This window comes from Mauremys reevesii, linkage group 5 (assembly GCF_016161935.1).
Source record: "Mauremys reevesii isolate NIE-2019 linkage group 5, ASM1616193v1, whole genome shotgun sequence".
Lineage (NCBI taxonomy): Eukaryota > Metazoa > Chordata > Testudines > Geoemydidae > Mauremys > Mauremys reevesii.
The window spans coordinates 42,586,913-42,610,847 of record NC_052627.1 but is presented as its reverse complement, the minus strand read 5'-3'; the positions used below and the strand labels follow the sequence as shown (position 1 = coordinate 42,610,847).

Below are 23,935 nucleotides of genomic sequence, written 5' to 3'. Positions count from 1 at the left end.
ACATGATTTCTAATTAAACAAATATAAAATGTCAGAAATAGGTTGTATTTGAATTATTTTATTTCTAATAGCATGAGACCCCTTTGTCTCTGGGAAACAAAATAACACATAATACAAGTGGGAATGTTTTCATGCCCCTTATATTAACCATTGAGATCAGATCATTTCATTCTCCTTTTTAGTTGGTTGCTTTGTTTTTTATTGTTTTAAGTGCTTCCTCTACTTTAACAAAAAGGTCCCTCAAAATGTTTTCCTCTAAGCCTATAATAAGCATTAGATAACAGTATGTGCTTGGAATGGGTGAACTTGAAAATGTCATTCAGGTTTTAGTGATACTTCTTCCAGCTATATTCCCTTGTCAGACTGCCAGGCAGGTAATTCCAGTTTTAAAAATATTAACATTTAAGTATGCCCCACTGTTGGAGGGATGAATGACTGATGAAATCTGTTAATTTGTTTCCCCATTTTAACCAAACTCTTTTCTCATAACTATAATCAGTGAAGAAGACTGCACCACCAGTATTTGTGACAAGTATATGAATTATAGAGTCTGCTCCAACTTCCACTGAAGTTGTTAGGAACTTTTCCATTGACTGTAATGTGAGTGAGTTGGATGAGATCTTGATCAATTTTTGTAATTTGAAATGGGGAGAAGATTTCTTTTCAGAGTAGCCTGAGAATCTCCATTTCCCTTTGTTTTCTCCACTCCCCTCTCCCACCCACATCTTACACTTGGAGAAATTTGGCCAATTCCCCGGTCAAATATATGTAGAGCCCTGCAGGGATTCAAAATTTATATCCACAGGTATCCGCAGAGCTGCAAGGCTCTACCAGGAACCGCAGCAGCAAAAGCAGCAGCCTGGTGTCCCACCGCTCCCAGGAGCCAGCATCTTGCACCAGCAGTTCCTCCACCGTGGCTGTACTGCCTACATCCCTGCCCCCAGCCCTGCCCATTGCACTAGCGCAACTAGGGACACCTGTCGGTGGGGCTGAGGGCAGTACAGCCACTCTGGAGGAGCTACTTGCACGGGGTGCTGGCTCCTGGGAGCAGTGGCCCACCAGGCTGCTGCTTTTGCTGCTCCAGTTCCTGGTAGAGCCCTGCCACTGCATGGATACTGATTTATATCCACAGATATCCACATCCGTAGATATAAATTTTGTATCTGTGCAGGGCTCCAGATATATGCTCTGCAAAGAGGTAGGGGAGTTGTTTTGTTTTGGTAATCCCAAAGGATATATTATCTCTGATAGGGATTGTAACAGTCTGACAATTTCCTGCAATATCCTGAATGAACTTGATTGAATTAAACTTTATTGACTTAAGTTTGACTTAACATCTTTGGAGATCACTGTATTAAAGGCAAATGATTCTGTATTATTGTGAGATTGTATAGAACTTCTTTAGCAGGAAGACAAGATTAATGCAATCTCTAAAAGGTATTAGGACCTTCAAAGGTCTTTTTGAAACAAGATGTGTGAAGTGGATTTCCTACAAATTACCTTGGGGTGAAGGGAATGCAAATTTTCCCCTCTGAAGCCAATCTTCTGAAGATATGCCCTGGAGAAAGAGAAAGCTATTGTGTACCTATTACCTGCGTCTGGGAACTCCAGATCAAAGACCCCTGATCTGTATAAAGGCCAAGCTGAACATGTTATGTGTGTTCTTGTTCTGAACAGAAGCTGTGATGAAATGGTAACCACAAGGAATCCCCTTGGGTGGGGGTTGAAGAACTGTTCCTGCCAGAGTCCATGTTAATGTTACCTTTAGTAATCTTATTAGCACGTGTGTAGATTCTTTTATTGTTTTTAATATGTTTTGCTTTTTGCCTTAAGAATAAAGCAAGCCTTGCATGGGAAGTGCAGTTTGGTACCTTATAACTGTAGCAATTATACCTGTTATCCATCTCTAAAGAGAAAGCATTCTCGGGCAACCTGTCCTGGGAAATGCACAGTGAAGGCGGGGAACTGTGCTGCCTGGAATACCCCTATCATAAGGGAGAGATATGGGTCTCCACCCTGAAAAGCAATTGCTGGGGAGCTGGAAGCTGGGAGCGGGGGCCCTTGCTGAAGCTCTGAAGGGAAATACAGGTTCACTTGCCTTCAGATATGTCTGTCAGGGTTGACTTTGCTCCTATTTGGATACTCCTGCTCTTATCAGTGGCAAAAGTCATCCCAATGCTCCATTCAACTTGGTGGGGGAATTTTAATAAAAGATGCTGACGTCCCCTCTTGCACACCATTACTTCTTTTCCTCTTCTCTTAGCAAGATAATAGCTGCATTTAAGGTAACTGATGGTGATGCTTTAGTTGAGAAACAAGACAACTAATTACCTGAACACAAATCACAGTTCTTTCTGTTCTATCTTGAAGTTCAGTGACTCATAGAATGGAAAGGAGTAGGGAAAAAACACCATGCTGAGGAAGCCCTGAACAGGAATTAGATAATGTTTTCACCTCTCTTAGCCAGAAGGCCGAGAAGCTTCCTTCAGTGGAGGTTACCCCTTTTCTCCTTTTCTACATAGAAATGGTGCCCTTTTATAGTTTTGGCATTTTATAGGGACTTGATGTGCTTGAAATCTGAGCCTTGACAACTGTCCATGCAAGAAACAAACAGGAACACTCTGTTCCATTGCATATTTTTCATATGTATTGAAAAGGCAAGTAGTACTGCAGAACACATATTCACCAGTTAAAGCCTTAGAATGTGACATGAGTTTTCAGATTCACCATGGCTGAAGTGTAGCTATACTTTGGAAACTGAAGATGTGAAAATGACAGGCAGGTTCCATGCTTGGGTTTTGTGGCATATTTTCCAAATGTGATGACTGTACAAGAGATTTTTTATTACTATAGCCATTCCTGCAAACACATCCTGAGAGCTGAGAAATCTTGAGACATTCTTTCTTTCTCTTGGCAATAATGATTTTGCATTCAAAACGTAATTATTCTTTTGGGTGATATACCATAAGAATAGACGCCAGGTTATAAAGCCATTACAGCTTAAGGGCTAGTCTACACTTACCAGCCGAGTCGACGCGGTGAGTTCGACTTCTCGGAGTTCGAACTATCGCGTCTAATCTGGACGCGATAGTTCGAACTCCGGAAGCACTGCGGTCGACTCCGGTACTCCACCACTGCAAAAGGCGGTGGCAGAGTCGACCTTGGAGCCGCAGACTTCGATTCCGCGGCGTCTGGACGGGTGAGTAGTTCGAACTAGGGTACTTCGAATTCAGCTACGCTATTCACGTAGCTGAACTTGCGTACCCTAGTTCGACCCCCGCCCTTAGTGTAGACCTGCCCTTATTAGAAGAGTGATGTTAACAGGAGTAAAAAATCTTTTAGGCTTATTTTAATTCATAAGAAAACAGATATGACTCTGAGCACATGTGGGAAGACGATCTGTAGATTTAAAGGTGCCTTTTTAATAGTCGCTTTTCTGACCATAATCACACCTTAAGAGGCCAAGTTTACAACAGCCACCTCCATATTGCTCCCCTATAATTATGGAGATAAAGTGATGTTTGCCTAGGAAATTACGATATACTAGTCTAAAAATTATGCATCCTTTTCCTGCTTCTGTCTCGGATTTATGCCATATGCTGCTTATTACTTCATGAAGTCCAAGATAGACTTTGGTGTCCTTATGGGGTTCTTTTGTTGGCTTTTGGGTGGGGCATTTATGGGTTTTTTGGGGGGAGGGCGCATTTGTCAGAACTTTACTTTGTGAACTAATTTATCAGAGCAAAAAGTTTTATTTTGAACAGTAATCTTTATGGGATTGAATATCTAATTAGACTAGTCTGAGAAACTATAAATAGGGTCCCCCAACATGCATGTACCTGTTTTGTGCATGCACTTGTAGCATCATTTATAGATTCTGTGCAAATGTAAAGCCTACAGTTTTTTGAAGTTTCAAAATATAATTATCACACAAAACAATCCCAAACCTCTTATAAATGTTTTAGCAAGACTGTTTTTAAAATGAGTCATTTATCACCAGATATACTTACATAAGCCTAGAAGTGTCATTGAAACAGCTACTTCACATCCTTGCACCATAAAATTGGAGTCTTTAACAATCTGAACTCAATAATAATACCATGGAGTTGTAGTAATAATTTTGCAGCTAATCTTTATTTATGTTTCCCTTTGTAATAGTGAATAAATAAGGAGAGCAGCTGGGAGGTTGGGTGTGACAGCTGGGTCTTTCCGGAATGTACCATTATTTCCAGATCAGCAGTTTTCTTTTGACCTAAACTAAACTCTGGCCTATTCAGCGGAAAAATGCCTGCAGGGGAGATACCTCCTGTACAGCTTTTAGTCCCTTTGTGATGTTTCCCCTAGATCCCTTTTTATTTTTTTAAACAAAAACTTTAGTATAGAAATGAGGCCAAGAGATTTGTGTGACAGGGTTGATTAAGTCCCAGCTGCACCATAGAATTCTGGATCCTAAAAAGTCAGCACAGTTACAGGAGGTAGGTAGTGTTTAGGCTAATTGTATTTTTGTAACACACATAAAATATCTCTGCTTTAAAGAGAGGTGTAAAAAGGAGTCATGAGAAAAACATCTAAGAATTCTCCTGACATATAAACTCAGCAGGAGTCATACTTACCTGGAGTGCATAACAAATCCTTACTTGAAATTATACAGAGCTTGGAATGACATCTTTTTTTCTGTGTTAAAGCCCTAAAAGCTCATTGCAAAACAATAGTTTCATGCTACCTCAATTAATTCAATAGACATCTGGATCTTATAAAGAGTTGAGAATAAAGATTTAGTATTAAATTACTGAACAGGGCAACTGTGTTTAGCTTTCAAACAACTTCTTGAAACCTTTTTTTTAATTTGAAGTAAAATTAGATTTCATCAGGAATTGGCAAAATTAATGTACTCATTTAATTATTTCCTATTTTTGACAAAATGCTCGTAATCCTTTCTAAAGGTGTTCTCATAAGCGGTGTTTAACAAGATGCATGCCAGATCATTTTGTCTTGTATTTCACCCAAAATAAAATCAGCACTAAAAATAACAAAAAAAAGGTTTCCCCTGAAGTCAGTATGATGTGTGAATTATTTAGGAAGACTACTTTACAGCCCCCAATAAGTTTCTGGAGGATGAGTCAGTGAGGCAAGTGGCTTGTTACTCTACCCAGGGAGACTAACTGCTTCATAATTCCGAGGCCAGAAGGGACCATTGTGATCATCTTGACTCACCTCCTGTACACAACACAGGCCATTGAACGTCTTCCCAAAAATAATTCCTAGATCACACCTGAAAGAAAAACACCCAATCTTGATTTAAAAACCACCATGACCTTTGGTAAATTGTTCCAGTGTTTAGTTACCCTCATGGTTAAAAAATTATGCCTTGTTTCCAGTCTGAATGTATCTAGATCCAATGGCTGGATGTTGAAGCATGTTATACCTTTCTCTTCTAGACTGAAGACCCCCTTTTCAAATATTTCCCCCCATATGAGTACTTATAGACTGTAATCAAGTCCCGCATTTACCGTCTCTTTGTTAAAACAGATTAAGCTCCTGAGTCTATCACTGTAAGGCATGTTTTCTAATCCTTTAATCATTCCAGTGATGCTTCTCTTGAACCCTCTTCAATTTAACATCCTTGACTTGTGGAATCCAGAATTGGACACAGTATTCCAGCAGTGGACACAACTGTGTCAAATGGAGATGTAAAATAACCTTTCTAATCTTCTCAAGATTCCTCTGTTTATGCATCCAGGGATTGCATTAGCCCTGTTAGCCACAGCATCGCACTGGGCGTGGCTCTCTAGAGGGCTCAAAGGTAGCAATAAGAAGGAACACAGAGAGAGGAAATAATTGTGGGCTTTTTTCATGTTTTAAACCAGCATATGTGAGAGGGGGTTGTGGGTTTTTTTTCCTGTTATACACCAGTATGTGAGTTCTTCTCAACCTACTTCCCAATATATGCTGTTGTGTTGCTCAGGAAGAGGTCAGATAAATACAATCACTGACCAACCAGATACTAACAATTAGGGCTGGCTGAAAGTTTTTCCACCAAAACAGTTTTTGACAGAAAATCAAGCTTTTGACAAAACAAAAGTTTTCACAAAAAGTATTTGTTTTCAATGGAAAATATTAACTTTGAGTTATTTTCAATGAAAACACCCCAAAATTGAAAAGTTTCCCATTTTTGGATGAAAAAAAAAGTTTTGGAAATGTTGTCATGATGCCTTTTGGGGTTGTAGAATGGGTACCTTGTTCCCATATTTTCCTCAATGGGCCAGGCTCTTTGGCCAGATTATATCTCCCAGGATGCACTACAGTAATTCAGCAACAGAAGAAACAATGATGCCTCATAAGAGATGCAGTCTAACCAGGGAACCTGGCCCATGGAGAATGGCAGCATGAGTCGTCATGACATTTTCAAATAAAAAAAAAATCATTTTTTTGGCTGAAACTTTTCAGTTTTGATTTTTTTTCCATGCAAATTTTGACTAAAACAATTGTTTTTTCCTTTTCATGAATATTTTCTGCAGAAAAGTAAGTCATTTTCAGATCAGCTCTACTACCAATGTCTCCTATAAAAATAAAAGGTAATGATCACCGGATGAGATTTTGGGTATTATTAAGACAAAGTCTACCCCATCTGCAGGGAGCAAGTTGCAAAGCAGTCCACTAAAGAATCTATTCCTCTATAAACTGGGTCTGTTGTATTCATTTCCATTAATATTGCCATGATTTAATAGCTGTAGCAGACTAATGATATTGTGTTCTTTCCAATAATTTTCATTTATGTATCTGCTATACAACCTTAAGATGGTGTGTGAGAGAGAGTCATGCATGAGCTACAAAATGCAGAGCAGCATTGGTGTCAGCTCTGAAATGTTGGTTGATCAGGTATTGTGACAGTAGCAGTGCACAGAACAACTTTTAAGTAAGATGTTTGTCCACCACAAACAAAAGACTCCTTTACAGGAAATATAAAGCAGTGAATCTAATGCCTTAATGAAAAATAGAATATTAGCAATGCAATGGATTATCGAGAGAGACTGGGGTGATCTGGGAATCTAGTAAAGTAGGTTCTATTGCTGACTCTGCTGGTGATTCTGCAATACTGGGCAAATAGTGAACCATCTCTCTGCTTCCATTTCCCTGACATTACCAGATATCAATTTGCCTCTTTGTAAAGTGCTTTGACATGCTCAGTTGAAAAGCACTATACAAGTGAAAAGCACTATACAGTGAAAAATATTTGTTCTGTTGTTAGTTTACACCAAGTAACTAATGGAAAGCAACAATCTGACCCCATCTTCTTGAAGTGGAAGGAAGAAGCTTTGTCTCTTGAACTAAAAGGGGATTTGTTTTATTTTGTTGAATTGCAGTCCTTGTGGAAAAATTATACTGAGTCTGCCTGCAAAGTGCTAATTAATGTTAGGATGTGGGAACACTGTATAATAAAGATTGCTGTCGAGGAATGTGAATGAAAAGGAGATTGTTCCTGAGATGTTGAAGGTTAAACAAAGTTGGGGTAAGTCTCAGTAACCTTGACTCTGAATTTTCATAGAATTGTGCCTTGCTTTTTGTCTCCTGTAGTTTATATTTTCCATTGACAGGAATCGAGGAAGAGAAAATCTTGAACTAATAACATCCTATCCTCAGCCCCATCTTCCCTTTTAGAGATTGAGAATGAAGCAACACTTTCCGGTGAAGGGGGGGGTGAAGCATCTATAAAAAGGTGTTTTAAAATGAACCACCATCATCTTTTTAGCCTAATTATAGCCCTGCTGTTCATAATGTAAATTTGTTTGGCTCAGATTACCTATTGTGCAGAACTGCACATACTTTCAGTTCTGTTATTAAAAATAATATAGTTTAGTTAAGAATCAGTCAGCATTTCCATTCTAAACCATTGCTTCCCTCAATTTTGCTATAAAATTTTTCTTCAGGAAGAAATTTGGCATACACCAATCTCAGCCAGGAAACCATTTTTTCTCCCTTCTTCCTTCTCCCTCTCTCCTCAAGTATTTAGAATACTACAGCATTTAGGGTTATTTGTTCAGGAACTTATAGAAGTTCTGGCTTTGCTATAAAGCCTTCTTTCCTTTTGACACATGAGAGAGCACTGTATATTAATAATGGAGTGTGGGACTTTGCAGCGGAATGCCTATTCTATTTGAAAATTTCTTTTGCTCGACACTCTTGTGAGTTCACCAGAGGTGGTAATGGCAACTCTAGAAAAGTTAAAACAACAACAAACGTAAACTGGCTGAGCTGTTCTTTTTTCCTTCCTCCCTTTTTTTCTTCTCTTTCTCCTTCTATTAATTGTTTAATCACTTTTAGGGTTCTGGGGTGGGGAAGTTTTTCAACTGTGGATTTTACTGACTGCATATAAAGTTTATGAGGTCTTCTAGAATCCCCTTATTTTCTCTTCTTTTTGATACCATCGCCCCACTGACATCAAAAGTCTTAGATCACAAGACACCATCACCCTTCTACCGGATGAGGCTCCCTTTGGATTCTGTCAGCGCTGCTTCTGAGCATTGGAATAGGTTATTCTAGGTGACAAGACACATCTCTTTCTATAAGACTCAGCCTGGTGACTCAGCAGCCCTCACAGATCCTGTTGGCTTGAATGGGCTGGGACTCAACCTTACACTCCCAAAGCTGAACTGCCTCTTAACTACAGGTCTTTGCCTATATATCACTGTAAGTGATCTAAACTGAGTTCTGCTAGACCACATTAAAAAGTATCTTAGTGTGGATTTATCTGATACACCCAAACAGCTGGACCAGTTCTGTCATATCTAATCTGATCCAAAACACGCCCCTGTGTATTAAAAAATCAACCTGGAATAATGAGGTCATGGAATAAAAATATATTAAATTTAACTAGATCATATAAGCAGCTTCACAAAGTGTAGTCATCAGTCTGACCAGGAGGAGTGAATCAGAGGTACAATGAGGAAAGTGGAAGATTAAATTTTAATTGCCGAGCAATTTAACCAAAGTTTGCAGAAACTACTTTTATTTTTTTTAGCAACACCACCAGCACCATGCAGCTCTTTATCCTGCCCTTCCCAGGCTCCTCCATGGCAGCATTTAACACCACAATTTTGGGGAGGATGTATGCACAGGAGATACCGTGTTGTGATGCTGGCACAATATTTTAATTGTATGCATACTACAGTGCTACTAAAGAGCAAGCTATTATAGCTGGTGCCTTCATTCAGTTACTGGGAGGAAAATGTCTTATGGGAAAAAATGTGGGGAGAGTGATATTGTGACTCAGCTGAGCAGTTTTGAACTTTTGTGCAATGTCAAAAGTTTGGGAAGACACAATGAAACTGCTGTGACTTACCACTTTATTAATACACCAAGTTTTATTTTGTTCTGACAGCTCCCAAGGAAGTGAAAAGTGGACTGGCATGTACTTGTTGACACCTTGCATAAATATTTGCTGCAAAGGAGGTTAGACTGACCTGGATGACTGCATTTACGCAATAATAGTGTGTTCTGGAGGAAAATTAAGAAAGCATATGCTTATGGCCTGGAATACCTAAAGTGCTACCCAAAAATGAGGGAAGGAGCTGTGATACATACCATGAGCACTGAGTCTCGAGTGGAACTGTATGTGCAATTAATTGCCAATGGTGAGTGTCATTGTGCCATCAGTAACTTTAGCTGATACTATGAGCTTATCTAAGCAGCTACAGTGGGTGGTGTAGCTGGGACAGTACTTTAGAGAACCCAGATATCAAGAGAGAGACAAGTAAGATTCAAAAGTTCAGCACATGGTGGCGATCCCGCAGACAGTAATGGATGGACTTAACTTGGCAGGTAATGGTAGTTTGCACATAGATAGAATACCAGCAGCAGCCATTGCCTCGACATCCCAACAGGATATGTGGTTATTTGTGTTGGAATGGGACATCTGGAGTGTGAACTGTGGGCTCATCAAACTAAAGTCCACAGGAACCCTATATTCAGAGACTGCGGAGGGCAACATGGTGGCCACGAACTTGATGGGGAGATAACCGTCTAATGTGGATAGACATTTTCCTGACAGTGTGCCACAGCAGCAGATTGCAGGGGGAGGAGTAAGGGAGCAGGGGTCAGTCATTACTGCAAGGCTTCTATTCAGCTGTGTTCCACCCATTATCATATCTGTACTTTTGCGGGTTAGGGTGCCCATTATTTTAACACTCCAGGCTTGGCCTACAGCTATTATCAGGTCTCATAGTAAGTACAACTCTGCAAGGAAGCAGCTTTTGCACTACAATCATAGCCTTATGGATTTGTGGCTGTGCTCCTTGAGGCTATCTATGAACCAGTGACCTTCCAGCATCTTGTCGCGTGGGTGCTAGAAAGAGGCAAGGGTTCTATGCTGTATATATTATTCTGAAGCATCCCTTTGTCCCAGATGGCCAAAAGGACAAACCTAGTCTTGACATGGGCCTAGTCTTCCAATGGATAAGGGACTGTGAGCAGCCATTTTCCTGAAAGTGGCCTTATCCCTGCTCCCATGTTTGTATTTCCTTGTTTCAACCATCCCATCATGCAGGTCTCTGCTAGTAGTGCTCACACATCACTTCAACAGTTAAATTCACATTGTCCTTTGTGCTAATTCTACCCTGACTTTGGCTGAGTGAAATTACTATGTTATTAATTGCGAATTCTTAGCCATCACCTTGATGATGAGTGTCTTTGATTATCTGGGACCACTATTTACTATCTTAGTTGCAGACTATAATTAAGGCCACTACTTTAGTGGATGATTGCACTGCAAGTTATCAGTATTTTTCCAGACTGTGAACTGTGAACTATCTCCCATACCTCTTAAATCACCTGTATCCTCACTCACTGTAGCTATTCACGTATTGTCTCTGTGTTCCTTGCAGTAACTTACAAGAAACCCAGTAAATAGATGACATTCTTCAGTAGGTTAAGGTTTCACTCCTGGTTAATAACAGTATGTAAGACAAATAGTGTAAATAGGCATTATTGACAATTGGGATGCTACTTGACTGTGATACAGGAAGTGTTGTACCAGCCCATCACAGGACCTGAAATGGAGGGTTTAGTTCTGGCAATCCCTTCTGTATTATAATGTGATAGTTTACATTACTACAAAAGTCACCTGAGTGTGGAAATATTAGTAATTATTAAAAATATGGGAAGCATCACTTCTCTTTGCCCAGTATGGCTTCTGAGTTACCATGAAATGTGTAGCCTTTGCAAAACAAGTGTACTATGGAGATGGGGACTTCCTCCTGACCCATGTGAAGATCAGCATTTGCTCTGATGCATGATTAACTTTAGACTTGGACAAAACCTTGTGCATGAAAAAATTTCCTATGGGAAAATGTGTTTTTGCAAAATGGAAAGTTTTCTGTGTGAAAATGTCCATTTTGATTAAATTATTTCATTTCGCAACTGGGAAAATCAAAACAAAAAATCAAGTATCAGAGGGGTAGCCGTGTTAGTCTGGATATGTAAAAGCAGCAAAGAATCCTGTGGCACCTTATAGACTAACAGACGTTTTGCACCATGAGCTTTCGTGGGTGAATACCCACTTCGTCACTTGCATCCGACGAAGTGGGTATTCACCCACGAAAGCTCATGCTGCAAAACGTCTGTTAATCTATAAGGTGCCACAGGATTCTTTGCTGAAAACAAAAAATGTCATCATTATGACACATTGGTTTTATTCTGTTTTGAGTGAAAATGCCAAAAGAATAGGTTTTGACATTTCTGATATGGAACTTTTTGGAATTTTAGTACTATGAAATGTTTTGACATCTCAACTTTCTATTTTGATTCAAAATGGAAATTAACTTTGAAATGTCAAACTTTTATTCCTGATGAAAATTCCATTTCCCAATCAGTTCTAATTAATATGTAGCTCTTACACTGATCAGGGTAACCTATTATATATCTTCAAGTAATAAGACATAAATCCTATTTTGCATCGTGCCTCATCATCACTCTGCAGCTGTAAATTCTGCAGGTTAATTATATGTTGGGCAAAAATATTTCCTTTTAAAACAAGTAGCTTATCAACTTATCTGAGTGCCATTATTTTTGTCGTTTTGGAAAAGGACAGTAGAATTGTCAGATTTGTCTACCATAGACTGAGTGAGGATCTCAAGCTTTGAACCCATCTGTGCTTGTAACTTAAGTTACTTGCAATGGGAAACATATTGTTACATAAACTTGGAAAGATACTCCTAGAAGTGCTTATAATTTGCTTTTAAACTACTAAAGTGAGGCTCCTTTGAGAATGGAGGAAGAACATTTGCAACTATCCTGGTTATTTTTTGTTGAGATGCCCTTCCTGGTAGCCCTAATACTTCAGTGTTCTGTTATATTTAATGCAGAAAAACAGAGCTGCAGAATCTGTTGTCAGCAGCACCTAGGAACATCAGTGCAGAATGTGAGCTTTAACGGCCACAGGGTTGGAGAGGCCCCTTTTTAGACTACAGGTATCATTAGCTATTTTAGAAAATGCAGATGTTTACACAAAACAATTTTTTAAATAAACCCTGGTGAGAGCTCCTCTTGTTCCCAATATCTCTTTCCACTTACCAAGCACATTCAGTTAATTTCAGAATATTTATTTGACAAGGAGAGAATTTTGAGACATAACTTATTTTTAAGAGGGAATTGGCAAGAGTCAGTGTTTCATTCATACAATTACAAAATTGTATAAGTTAATATATAATCTACAAAAACTTCAAACGCAATAATAAAATGAACTGAAATATATTTTATAAAATAAGTAATTTCACATGTCAATAATCTTACATATATACAATGCCTTTTATCTTGAGGGCTTCCAAAGCACTCCCCATCTATTTATACATACACACAGTCCCATACATACAGATCTACTGAAAGGTACTGATTCTAGGATGGAAGACAGCAGCCAACAGGCATACCACACACTGCAATATAGTGAAGAATTGAAATTATTAGTCAAGGATAGCAGTGCAAATTCCTATTCTTGTAAAAAGAGCCATGTTATCTTTAATGTCCGCTAGATCCAGACAGGACTTTAGTTTGTAATGGCTTATCAGAAATGTCCCCATTTAGCAAATAAGGCACTTCAGTTAATCTATCTACAGTTTATATCTGTAAACAAGACTGAGAAAAAAGATAGAGGATCATTGGTATTGGAATAAGGCTGCTCAAACTGCGTGACATATGAAAAAACAATGTGACCTAGGAATACTGTATATTCTATTTTTCAGACCATTACAAAAGTTCTCACTCTTAAAAATAAGAGAACTAGTACTCTGGCAGCTAACTTTAAAGTTAACCAATCTGTCCTTTAAATGAAAAAGACACACCAATAAAATGTCCCTTAGTCATGAGCTTAAACTATTTATACTTCTCGAATGTATATGTGAGTGATAATTGCACTCATGTACTATGCCTCCACTGTTTGAAAATGGAAGACCCTACCCCATAAGACCTTTGTCTCCAGAGTTTAGGGGACTGTGTGGTAGCAGGATGAGGGCAAGCTGCAAAGATGCTTTTGTGTGCACCAGATAGCTAGGAATATAAGTAGCGTCCCACCAAAAATCCCAGTGTATGTCAGAGAGCATGTGAAAAATAGCCTGTTTCCAGGAAGAACCTGCTGTTTAGTCTGAGAAGTGGTCAGGCTGTGAGCAGATCGCAGAAATGATACCGGAGAGCTGGGCCCTACTCCTGAAGATTCTGTTGACTAAGGAGGGATGTCAGAGCGTGTGTAATGAGCTCACTAGTGAGTATGGAAACTCCTAGTATATGTATGACATAGGAGGAATGGACCCAGGTGTAGCTATGTGGCTTCATACCTCTTCAGATTTATATGAAAGGTTGGTGTTACCAGAGCTTACAGTGGCACACTGGGGCGAGGGCAAAATAAATTAAAGGAAGTAACAGTAAAGTTAGTAAGAAGAGAAAGGAAGGAAGGGGGAAGAGGGATTCTAGGCCTTTTCTGGTATCTTCCCTCTTCATTTGGGCTAGAGATGGTTGAAAAATGTTAAGTATTTTCTATGAATATTTTTTGAAAGCAATAAAAAGTTTCTATTTGGAATTTTAAATGTAAATTTTTGTTTTTTGATTGAAAAAAAAACCTGGAAAAGTTTTGGTTTTTGAAAACTGAACAAATCTGCGGTTTTGTTTTTCATTCACAAAAAGAGAAAAAAATTGAAACAAACAAAACGCTTCAAGAAAATTTTCATTTTGAAAAAAAGTCATTAAAAAAAAACAAACCTCTTCATCATTTTCATCACATCTAATTTGGGTGGTTTGAAAGCAGAGCAGTTGCCTGTCTGGAGGGAGCTGAAGCCAAGGAAAAGACCCAGCTCATCTAGTGCCAGTGTTGATATTCCCATTTAAATGACTGTGGCTTATGCCTCTGATAGCAGTGGGCCCTGGCCTGTCAGCTTTGCTAATCTTGGAATGTGACTTGCTCCATGAGGATATTGTGATTATTGGTCCATGAGGCTAGGAATTGGTGCACATACCAAAGTCTGTGATGCTGAGCTCAGACAAGGAATGAGGTAAACACCAGAAAATACAAACTGTGGTGATAATAATAATAAGAGTTAGGATTCAACATCAAGCAAAGGAGAACCTTGCCTTGAAGGTTCAGGAGGGTCCAGGTTCAGAAACAGTCTAAAGGGAACAGCTGTAGACAGTGAAACTAAGGGAAAATGAACAAAGAGAGAAGATGGAGTGCTGTTCTTTAGATGGAGTAAAAAGGTGGAGAAAGAGGTCGCTATTTAATCGGTCAGATCCCAACTCAGATTTAAACAAGGGGACTTGTAATGAGCCCTTGGTGGATATAGAAGGGAATGGATACCTCTGTGATTAATTGAATATATATTGGGATAGGAAAAGTTCAGAGCTGGATCCATATGGATAGGTCTTATCCTTTCAGCAGATTGGAAGGAGGCTGTGTGGTTCCAGGATCAATAAATTAATATTGTTTGAATGGGCTGGTTTGTGTTAGGATCTTTTTCGTCTAGTGACTTCTCCACATGGATCCTACTACCTGTGAAAAATGGCACAGGGTGGAGATTAATTTGTGGACTGTCTTCTACTGAACATCCTTCTGTCTTCATGGGTATCTGGCTGTGAGAAGTATCTACCTCACGATACCACTAGCTATAGAAGGATCCAGATCATAATGAGCAGCCTCTCCCTGAATATCCCACTGTTTCCAGAGAGGTAAAAGACAAGGGTAAATCAGGCTGTGAAAAACTTTTGTGAAGAGTCTGTTGTCTATTGGGGGCGGGGGGTGGGGGTCATTGAATCTGTCCAGGCACTGGGATTTTTGGCATGGTCTTTGAGCAGCCTCCACTGATAATCCAGCTAAATTGTTGTGTAGACTGCACATTAACTTGCTAATATGGAGACACATGGACAAAGAGTAGAAAAACTGGATATTGCAAAAACAAAAAGGGATTTCAGCTGTATGCTCAGGGTGCTAGTTTATAATACAAGGTATCAATCAGTCATTTTAAAATCCTTAAAGAGTACTTGAAATTCAGCCTACCCAGCCAAACTTCAGTCTTTCTGAGGGATTATTTTCCAGCTTTCAGGACAGGAGATACATGATCCTTTATCGTGCCACTTCTTAGAAATGATGTGATGTAACTGTAATATAAATCAGTTATATACATTATCAATGTAAAAAATGAGTACGGTATATGAAAGGCCATGTTTCCTCTTTTTGCTAGTTCATCACTATTTACAGTTTTCACCTTTCATTACATTAAGATAGTTTAGGTGCCCAGGTTCACATACCATCTCACACCTACAGTTGCAAAATGAGACTGAGGACTCACCAGGTACAGCAGAAGTGGGTGACATCTGGAAAAAAATATGTAGCTCAGATCTCACCTTCTACAGTTTAAGGCACTGATTTTATATATATAATCCTGGGAGGAGGGAAAAGGACCTACAGAATGAACTAAAAGAGACTTAAAATAAGAAACAGATTGTCATTTTAGGCCAATGTTGGCTCCCAAGCCTAATGTCCTCTCTTGACAGAATAACTTACTGTTTCTGTGTCACTAATTTTTACTCCTCAACTCCCTTTGCATTGAAATATCACCATTACAAGTCTTTTGCTTGAGACTCATGGAGGAGAGGGTCAAATACGACTCTGTTTCATCAGTGTAAATCCAGAGTTTCTCCACTGGAATCCTAATATGCTGTGGGCTTAATTCTGCTCTGGTTCGCACTGATGATGGATGGTGATATTCTGGATTTACACACTGAGGCAAATGCTGCTCTGGGTTACATGATAGTGTGTTAGCATCCAGTGTTTAAAGGGATGTCATCAATATAATCACACTTGTGACTGAAAATGTTTAATCTAGTATTGTTTCAAGTAACACTTTACAATTACAATGAAAAAATAAAAAATATTTTTTCTCTAATCCCTTTTGTTTACTTTGGATATTTGATGGCACTTTTCATATAGCCAATCTCAGAGTATTCATTTCCTCTTGATGTTCACTTTTGAGGGTTTTTCACACAGCAACAGAGGAGAAACATTTTTTTTAAAACCAGTAAAAGGGAAATGGAGTTGTAAACCACAAACTCTGGTATGAAAACTCGTATGTTGGAAACTGAGACTTTGGGATTTTGCTCTCATTCCTGAAACAGAACGTCCAGTTGATGGTAAGAGTAATTTAGTCTTATATTTGTGTTTCTGAAATGTGCAACACCACAGAATCTGGGTACAAGTTACTAGTCAATTGCCATCTCTTCAGGTTAATGCCTTTTCCTGGTCTCTCTAGCCAAAGCCAACCAAAAGCTACATTTTCAAAGACATTTTTAAGTTAATTCTTGTGGCAAGCAAATTATTTCAGCCTGTTACATCCACATGATCACAAAAATGTAACTGAGAGTCTATTTATTGTTCTGTTGTAACTCTATCTGAGAAGTAGACAATTGCCCTAGGCTTAGAATTTCTAAAAATGTGTATCAAACGTGATCTTGTACAGGCAAAAAGCAGCAAGTTGATTTCTTCCAAGAGCAACTTGCCATTTTATACAGTTGTTGGCTTAATAAGTGAAATAACTCTAGGCTATGCACATGCCATAATGATTGCATTTTGTAAGAAAAAACTGCACTTATGAGTTTCAAAGTTTCAGTGCCAAGACTAGTCATATTGTGGTCTTTTATGTTGCAACCCCAAGCTATTCTTACCACCATAGATAAGGGGTAGCAGATCAGAGAATAATACTGATTTTAAAATAACTAAACAAAACAAAATGAAAATGACCTAGTCAAGCAATATAAACAGCACTTGATTGACAAGATAGATACTCCTTGAAATATACTGCTAGCAGTAAATAGCATCTTATGCCCATGAGCTGTTTTCTAAATTAATTAAGCCAAGAATAATAATCTGGCATGTGCCCTTGCTGAATTAAGCCCTTACTTCTGAAAAATGCTGCAACTCCCTCCCAATCGCCTCTGGAAATGATAGCACTAGTATTCTGGTGGATTGGAGTTATATCACAGGCTTTACCCTCTCCCCACCCCAAATGAAACAACTTTCTAGTATAGACAACTACAAAAGCTTGAAGGGTTTGAAATGGAAAGCTTTGCTTTCTTATTTTTGTGTGTTGCTTGAATTTGCATTTTCTTGGGATGGGCAGAGGGAGGTTTAAATGCAAAATCTGCAGGTCCAAATTCTACTTTATCTTCATCAGAACATGAGTAAGAGTAAGTATATCTGGTTCACTGAGGCATAATCAAGATACCCTTGCCTAAAGTTACAAGATATTAAACAGCTCCCAAAATTTTCTGTGCTTGGCCTTGAAGTAAAACTATTAATATACCATTTGAATGCTTGGATTGTATAGATGCAAAGTATATCTTGTATGTAGTGTGCAATGTACTGTGTGGGGGTTTGCATAAAGAGTTAGTATTTTGTATTTGGTCATGCACCTTCTTCAGGATTGTTTGTTTGTTTCTTGATTTTCATATTTGTTCCATAACTTCCAGTTACTATCCTAATATAAAGAAAAAATGACTTCAGAAAATGTAAACTGTTAGCTATTCTTCTTTATTTATATCACAGTTGCACTTAGAGGCCCCGGCTGAGATCAGTGTTCTATTGAGCTAGGTGTTGAAAATATTTTTTAAAAGGTTAGTGTCTACCTCCAAAAATTCACAAGCTAAACAGACAAAGGAACCATTATTAGATGGGGAAACCGAGGCACGGTGAGATGATTTTGCTCAAAGTCACTCAGTAAGTCTGTGGAAGAGCCAGGAATGAACACAGTGCTTTGGAGACCTGGCCCAGCTCTGTAACCACAATACCATTCTGCCTTGTAAAGATACTCGACAGCTATTTAAGAAACAAGAATCCAGGAAACCACCAGATTTTTACCTTATTCTTTCTTAAGTGTGTATGAATGATTAACAGAAAACTCCTGGCACAAGCCAGGTGAAATGATAGAGATGGAAATGCTCCCTCTTTTGAGGATTGGTATGTGTTAGGGTTTTTTTCTTTCTTTCTGAAAGAAAAAAGAGTTGTAACTTCCTTTACACCAGTATAGTAGCATAATACCTTAATGCCTGCAGATACTGTATGTTGCTGTTATGAGTACCCTTTGACATCTCTGACACTTCCAGCACTCCAAGATCTATGACAGACCTGAATGAAAACTTTTTTTTTAATTTGGCAGGAGCAATAAGAACTCATAAAACCTGCCAGCTGTCAAGGATGTAAAGGGTGATTTTGTTTCACTCTTTTAATGAATTAAAGCAGGATTGAAACTTATCCAAAGACAGCATGTTTGGCCTTGCAAGAGAAGAAAAATGAAAGAAGGGGATTTTTTTTTCTCTTTTGGCAGTTGTACTCAGTAAGGTGTTTACTGTTGGTAGCATTGGATAGCCAAAAGTACTTGAGAGAAAAAACTGTGGCCAAGGTTTTCAGAAATGACACACCTTAAAGGGGCTTGGTTTTCAGAGGATGAAAATCTGGGCTCTTTAAAGGGTCTCAGTGTGAGCTCTCTAAAACGGAGGGACCCAAAGTCATTAATTACTTTTGAAAATTATAGTCTAGCCTTGCATGGCTATCAGAACTCATGAGTGTAATGCTCTAGTTTGTACCCTAAGTCTTTCAAAGGACTGTCTTGTTGTTTTACTGCTATTGAAAATCCAAAGGATATAAAAATGCTTATTTAAACTGTGCATTTCTTCAGCTTCTTTCATTTGTAAGCTCAGCAGCTGAATTCTTCTGTACCTTTGAGGGAGCTTTGTAGTTCTCTCCAGTTTGCCATTCTCAGAAACCAAGACTGAAATGTATTGTGGAGCCGCTGGCAAATATTTTGAGTTGTCAAAATTATTATACAGAGGTTAACATCACTATTCCATGTGGGAGGAAAATTGCCATCCGTCATGTCTTTGTATTCTCTGTATTGAAGCTACACCGGTCACTATGAAAAGGTCAGGTTACCAGTAGAGCTGCTTTATGAAAAAAGGGACCCATTTTTGCAAAATCAGATATATTCAAAGAAGTTTCTTTAACAAAAAAAGATGCACAAAACATTTTGTCAAGAGACACATTAACTAGGCTCCAGTTATGCAAAAATGTGCACACAGTCTTAACTGTATGCCTCGTGAGCAGTGACAATGATTTCAATGGGATTTCTTCTGGGGCATCAAGTTAAGCCTGTGTGTAAATCTTCACACTGCTAGGGCCTAAAGATGTACAGGCTCTCGCAGGCAAAATAAAGCCCTACTTCAGCCCAAAATTCAAGTTGAACTGAACTGTTTTTGTAATTCTAAATTTTTAACTCCCCCTCTCCCCGTACCTTGGCACTTACTAGTTTCAGTTGGAACAGAAAAACTTTATCATATTTCCAGCCTGTGCGCAAATAGGAAGTACAGAAAATCTTGCAGAAAAGCCTAATCTTATGAGCTTTTCAGCCTGACTTCCAGAACAAAAAGAATCAGATCTATTTCAGATATTCTCTAAATCTTTTGAGGGTCTTCCACCTCCAGCTTGAATATAATCCATGAGACACAACATACAATTACAGGATGAAAGACTACAAAACCAAAGAACCATTTGAGTAGACTTTGTAAGATTGTAGGCAATTGGCAATGTATTGGAAGTTGGAACTATTCTTTGTTTGAAGGGAAATCTCAATTTATTGCAGCATACAACATAATCGCAATATTTATGTAAAGCAAGCAAGGATTGAGAGTGGTAACTGTACAAGAAACATGAGTAATTTAACAGTTTGATATGAGAAGCAACATTTTTCTGACAACTGTCCACTTCACAGAAACTGTGAACATTCAACAGAAATCTGAAGGGCCTGATCCAAAGCACACTCACATCACTGGACTCTGGTTCAGGCCTTCTTTGCGAATGGTATTAAGTCAACAACAACAAGATCAGTTCTCTCTGAAATGGGAAGAACCTGCTAATAGATATAAGCCTGATTTCTGCTAAACCCAAGGAAAGGAGCAAAAGAGAAAGAAATCTCTGCCAGAATCTTTTTGCAACATTTTCTTCCCACTCATTCTATTGTGGGAGAGTTTACCCATGCTGCACAACAGGCTGTAGGAGCTGGCCTCCAAATCCTGCATGTCTCTTAAGAGCAGTGCAAGGCCAGGGCCATTTGCATGACATTCCCATGCCTCCATGCTGCTGCTGATTTCCAGCAATATGTCCAGGAGCCAGCTCCAAAGAAGCTATGTTGCCATGTCTCCCACAGCTAATGGTTTAGGGGAGTCCTAGCCATGGGAGAGAGGGATGAGAGGAGGGGATATGAATATGGAGGAAGGCTATATTCTGTTTCTGCCCTAAGCTCTGTAGAATTTATAGGATCACAATGTGTGTATCTCCAAGCCCCATCCCTGGCCTGCTCCCTCCTCCTCTGGCCTGTTCCTTCCTCCATGACTTTGGATTCAAAAGGAATTCTGCTAGAGTAACATACTAATAATGTATGTATGAAGTCTTCCTTTCACTAAGTAAAAAAATGCATCAGATGATAGTGGCTTTATATGGAATGTTATTTATATCCAAATATTTGAAAGAAGCACTGTAGCTGCCAGTGCACACTGACAGTGATCCTCGCTTCAATCTCTGAATGGAAAAACATTATTCTGTAACCTAGAAAAGCAGGCAAACAAGCAGAATTTCTGCTTTTTTACATATGTAATGAATAAAAGAGATAATGTAGATTGAGTTGGTGGTTCCTTTTCTGTCTCTTTGAAGAATATTGCCAAAGAATGTTGGGATATGTCCCTGAGGGAACTAGCCTTTTCCTTTTCCGCAGATGTTTCTCTTTAGAGCTAACGCCTCCCATGACATGCACAGGAGAAAAGGGAAAAAAAACAGGTTGTGCTATTGACTGAAACCTAAGGGAATTAGGTGCCCAAATCCCATTGAATATCAATGCCGATTGGATGTCTTTGAAAAGCCTCACCTTAGGCTTCTTTGAAAATTCCAACCTGAGCCTGTTAAAGAACAAAGGACTTAGCAAAACTGGAGAGAAGGCATATAGAAGATTCTTTAAGGATGTCTTTCTCTGGTTTTCTTGAGTTGGAAATTTCATATTTTATGTGTGATGAATATAGGAACTGATCCTTCTCCCTAGCTTCCATACTCAGATCTTTCCCACACGGAAAGAGGATCATCAAACTTCCCTGCTGAATCCGATACACTACACAGAGAACATTAGCTTCCCTGCCTGTATAATGCAAAGTCTTCATTACAATAACATACTTCCACCACAAGCACATAGTGTACAACCCACACAACCTGTAGGTATATGTCAACACTGATTATTTACAAATGTTGCTGAGGTTGTAATCAAGGTTTTGCATTATATTGTGAGAGAGATTGAGTACTCTGTCATCTTGATAGCTAGTTTTTGATTGAGATTGCAAGTTTGGTTGATAAAGGTAATAGTGTTGATGTAATATACTTAGGCTTCTGTAAATTGTTTGACTTGGTGCCTCATGACGTTGATTTTTCTATCATTCTACATTATTTAACATGGCAGTCAATAATTGGATTAAAAGCTGGCTAACTCAGAGGTCTCAAAAGGTAAATGGGAAATCATGATTAATTGGGTGTTTTCAGTGGAGTTCTTGGCCTTACATTATTTAAAATTTTCATCAATGACTTTGGAGAAGCTATAAAGTCATCACTGATAGTTTGCAGATAGCATCTGGATTGAGGGATGATAAATAACGAAGAGGACGGTCACTATTACCAAGCAATCCAGATAGCTCTGTAAGCAGCACGCAAGCAAAGAATATGCATTTTAATATGGCTAAATGTATACATATAGGAACAAAGACTGTAAGCCATACTAACAGGATGGGAGACTCTATCCCAGGAAGCAGTGACTCAAAAAAAAGATTTGGGGGTCATGTTGGATAATCTACTGAACCTGCACTCCCAGTGCAACACTGTGGCCAAAAGGTCTATTGGGATGCATAAACAGGGGAGTCTCAAGTAGGAGCAGGGCTGGCTCTAGGTACCAGCAAACCAAGCACTTGCTTGGGGCAGCACAATTGCAGGGGTGGCTTTCTGGCAGCGGCAGTTGCGCTTTCTGATGTTTTCTGGTTTTTTGTGTTTTGGGGGGTTTTTTTTGCTTTGGCAGTTGCGCTCGGAGGTTGTTGTGGTTTTTTGCTTTTGCTTGAGGTGGCAAAAAACCTAGAGCCGGCCCTGAGTAGGAGCAGAGAGGTTACATTACCTCTGTATTTGGCACTGGTAAAACTGCTGCTGGAATACTATATCCAGTTCTGGTTGAAGCTGGACAAATTCAGATTAGAAATAAGGCATTTTTAACCAGGGCTGGATCTGGTTTTTTTGCCGCCCCAAGGGAAAAAAAAGGGGGGGGCGGGGCCACCGGAGTGGCAAAGCAGGGGGTGGGGACACGGCGCGCCTGGAGCGGCAAAGCGGGGGAGGGGAACACGGCGCAGCTGGAGCAGCAAAGTAGGGGGGGGGAACAACACAAAAACGGCACAGCTAAAACAGCAAAGCGCGGGGGCAGAGGGAGAAACAATGGCGCGGCCGGCAAAGCAGGGGAAAAACAAAACAAAAAACCCTACAGGGCGGCCAGAGACAGGGGACTCCTTGTGCTGCAGAGAGAAGAGGGGCGGCCAGCGCTTTAGCGGGGCGCTCGCCACGCAGCCCCAACCGCCGCACCGCCTGCCGGGAGGGCTCCGCTCCAGTCGGCGGGGAGGGAAGGACGCGGGCTGCCCTGCCGAGTTTGCTGCAGGGTGCTCCCCTCCTCTGTGCCGCCGCCCCCTACAGGGCGGCCGGAGCAGCAAACAAAACAAAAAACAAAAAAAAAAGTGGCCATGCTGCCCTAGGTTTGGGCAGAATGCCACCCCATAGAATCTGCCGCCCCCCAAGCACGAGCTTGCTCAGCTGGTGCCTGGAGCTGGCCCTTTTTTTAACAATGAAGGTAATTAACCATTGGAACAATTTACCAAGGGTTGTGGCAAAATTGCCAGGCAATCCCTGGCAATTTTGAAATCAAGATTGGATATTTTCTTAAAGATGTACTCCAGGAATTATTTGGGGGACATTCTATGGCCTATGCTATGCAGGAGATCAGACTAGATGGTCACAGTGGTCCCTCCTGGCCTTGTCATCTATGAATCTATGTTGGAGGAAGACAGCTTTTTATGAACACTTCATAGTTGTCCTGTCAATGGAAATATGGTGTGTGGATGTTAAGGTATGGCAAAAAGGTGTCCTATAACTTGGCATTTCCTTACCTTTAAAGGGTTTTCACATTTAAACAACCTTAATCCATTTTATATGAAGTTTATGTTGGTGGAGTGTACCCTAGAGCTTGCTCTCTGAAGCAAAATATTCATAATCCAAACACTGTTGCTTACTTGTAATTATGTATCATAAATAGAGCAGGTCAGAATATTTATCAGAATATCAAAAGCTCTT

The 23,935-nt window shown here is 39.5% G+C and overlaps 1 long non-coding RNA gene across 4 annotated transcripts in view; it reads left to right on the top strand.

Moving 5' to 3' along the window:
• LOC120405760 overlaps positions 1-23,935 on the top strand; it is a 192,608-nt gene that overhangs the window by 13,470 nt on the left and 155,203 nt on the right. The window contains exon 3 of one of the 4 annotated variants that reach the window (XR_005598832.1): positions 9,380-9,632. The exons of 2 other annotated variants lie outside the window; for them this stretch is intronic. This is a non-coding gene — a long non-coding RNA (uncharacterized LOC120405760). Of the gene's footprint in view, positions 1-9,360; positions 9,633-23,935 lie in introns of all 4 variants that reach the window. One more of the 4 variants, XR_005598835.1, reaches the window with a different exon arrangement.